The sequence below is a fragment of the Camelus dromedarius genome, chromosome 1, assembly GCF_036321535.1.
Source record: "Camelus dromedarius isolate mCamDro1 chromosome 1, mCamDro1.pat, whole genome shotgun sequence".
Taxonomy (NCBI): domain Eukaryota; kingdom Metazoa; phylum Chordata; class Mammalia; order Artiodactyla; family Camelidae; genus Camelus; species Camelus dromedarius.
In genome coordinates, this window is record NC_087436.1 from 70113124 (window position 1) to 70116585 (window position 3462).

The following is a 3462-nucleotide window of genomic DNA, read 5'->3' on the forward strand; positions in this document are numbered from 1 at the left end:
GACGACAAAAAAAAAAAAGCCTGAGCTTTTAGACAAGGCATCCCTCTACCTCCCACTGCAATGTTAGAATGTCTCTTAGGCAAGGTTTGTTCCAAGAACATTCTGGTTACATTTATATGCAACACCAAATCTACCTTACTTTTGGTTTTCAGTTCTCTAATTTTTTAAGAGTCTCCTATAATTTTGAGAGTTAGTAAAGAAATACTTCAGGACTATAAGTAGGCAAGCAGATTTCACAGCTCGCAGTAAGAAAAAAAAAATGGCAGAATGAAAGCAGAATTAAAGGCTTGCACATAATTGCACTCCTTCAATGTATTGAATGTCTAGCAAGAACAAAGTGCCAGACACTAGAACACACAATATTATTACACTATCAAACTTTACTCTCATTTTAATGTCTACTATCATAGGACCTAGAAACTATTTGGGAATTAAGAAAAATATACAAGATTCACATGAATAATGATATCTTATAGAAAAAGAAACATCTGAAGGTTCATTATTTTAGTGTGTGGTCAGGATGTCAAAACAAATACCAACCACCTAAGATGTTAAGGTACCTCATCTCTAACTGTAGTTTCTTTCAGCCTTATAGTTTTATAATTCCATTATACAAAACATGCATCTAAAAGAAATTATTTTAATGAAGTGTGGAGAGTGCCAAGTGGCACTTTTGTCACCAGGAGAGAGTTACCTATGCTGCAATATAGGATTAGGATAAGTGTTTTGTCAAGTGTGGCTCAGGGATCGTCTTCCCTAGAATCACTTGGAATATTAGTCAAAAATACGGATTTCCTGGCTACACCCAATCAGAATTTCTGGAGATATAACTTTGAAATACGTATTTTTAAAAAGGCTTCCAGTTGATTCTGATGTACACTAAAATTTGAAAATTGGTAGACTAGAAGCCTATGGGGGAGGAGGGGAATAACTAGCAGCATTAACTATAAAAGAGCAAGAAGCTAATAAAAGTTTTTTCTTTTTTTAACAAAGAGGCTTACATTGAAAATTTAGCTAAGGTTTCTATTTATTTTACAATTCTGTTTTATACGTAAATTGTTTCATGAATTTTTAGTACTATATATACTACAGTGATATATATATATATATATATACATATATATAATAGTACTGTGTATTTTAAACCACCTTATCTCTGGTTTTGTAATTCTCACTTTAAAAAAATGTAAAATGTGAATAGTAGAACCCTTTCCATTCAAGTGAGTTAAAACTGGGAGCTTAGCCACATGTTCTAAATTCTTCACCAAAAAATGATTTATTTTTCCATGTTTATCTATGAGATTCTTACAGTATGAGTTTCAGTATAGACTCATTTGTATGAAAGAGATGTTAAGGTAATTTAGTCTCACCTTCTTTACTCCTAGTCAAGTTTTGTTTCAATGTCCTATACAGCAAACAGTCTGAGCTTAGAAAATGATCTGAAATAGGCCAATGCTTCACTTCCTCTGTACATAACTTATTATATTTAGGATACTCAAACCATGACAAAGATTTGATTCTCTTGAGACACACAGAATATACTCTCCTTGTTTTCTTCCTACCTCACTGATGATTCTTGTTCAGCATCTTGCTGAATTTTCTTCTGAATATTAAGGTTGATCCTCAGCCTTCTCTTTTCTCTCATCCTCTCCCTAATTCATTTTATCTGATCCTATGTTTTTTAATGTAGAACACGTTGTGACTTTCCAATGTATAACTGTAGACTTTCCCTTACCCACTGAGCTACAAACTCCTGTATCCAACTTTCTCTTTGATATCTTCACTTGTCTGTCTAACAGTTACCTAAAACGTAACCAGGTAAAGCAGTACTCTTGATGACCAAGTCACTCTCACACTTCCAATCCCATCTTTTTCTGTCCCTAGTCTTCCTCATCTCAGTAAATGGCACCTCCACCCACCTGGTTGCTCAAGGCAAAATCCTCTTCTTTGATCCCCTTCTGTTCTTCTCCCTCACATTCAATTTATCACCATGTCACGTTTGTTTTATTTCCACAGTATATCCCAAATGTATCTGATTCTCTCCATTTTCACTGTCACCCTAGTCCAAGCCTCTATCTTCTTTCATAGACTACTACAATAGCCATAGTGATAAAAAGTGATTTTTCCTTTGCCACAGCATTGACAACTAGGGCTCACAGCTGACCATCAAGAATGGCTAAGTACCCTAAATTCTAAAGAAAGTTAGATACTTCCTCCATGACTTAACAAGAGGCAACAGAACTCAACTTACTGCCATCAATCACCACCCTCACTGCTCTGGTTTCACAATGTGGAAACAAACCTAAGCGTCAGCCAGCCTGAGTCTTAATTATCTTGAGGCTCTTGTAGAGAATCTATTTCCAACCTCATTCAAGTTGTTGGTTGAATTCAGTCCCTTGTGCTTTTAGAGTCAAGGTCTCCATTCTCTTACCTACTGTCACCTGGAGGTTGTTCTCAGCTTCTAGATGCTGACAACATCCCCTGGCCAGTGGCCCTCTTGATCTTAAAACTTAGTAATAGTGGGTCAAGTCCTTCTCGTGCTTCAAATCTCTCTGACCTCTGCTTTTGCAACATCTTTCCTGTTTCCAATTAGGGAAAGTTCTCTGCTTTTAGGGGCTCATGTGATCACACTGGGCCCATCCAGATAATAAAGGATAATCTCCCACTGTAGGCCCATGACTTTAATCACATTTGAAAGTCTCTTTTGTTACATAATGTGTAGCAAATTCATAGGTGCTAGAGATTAGGGCATGTAAATTTGAGGGGACATTATTCTGCCTTCCACAGACTTAGCTGAACACTCTCCCAAGAAGAAAGGAATCAGCAAGTAAAAGGTCTAAAATGGGAAAAGAGTTTGGCCTGCACAGGACAAGTAGCAGGAAAGAAGGCCCCCAAAGCTATAGCAAAGTGAAGGAGAGAACATAGTAATAACACCATGCACTTCTTTCTAAGAGTAACTTTTTTCCCCATTTGAATTGTATAAGTTTAGAATCTATTTTGAATTTTTGAATCAATCTTAGTCATTCTAAAGCTAAAGGTGGAGCATAAGCCTCCTTTCAGTCTCTTTCACTTCCCACAAAACCAAAAGCTATCGATATTTTTTCATATTTATATGGAAAAATTTCTAATTGACATTATTTTTCAACTTTATGTTTAAAATTTTAATTTAGAAATAATTGTAGATTCACATGCAGTTTTAAGAAATAACACAGGGAGATGATGTGTGCCCTTTACCCAGTTTCCTCCAATGGTAACATTTATATCTTGTGACAAGAATGTCACAACAAGGATACTGATACTGATGTAGTCAAAAAAGAACATTTCCATCACAACAAAGATCCTTCCTGTCGCCCTTTTATAACCACATCCACTCACTCCTTAACCCCTGACAACCATTCATCTCTCTTTCTATATTTTTTCATTTATAAATGTTGTATAAATGGAACAATATTGTATATAATC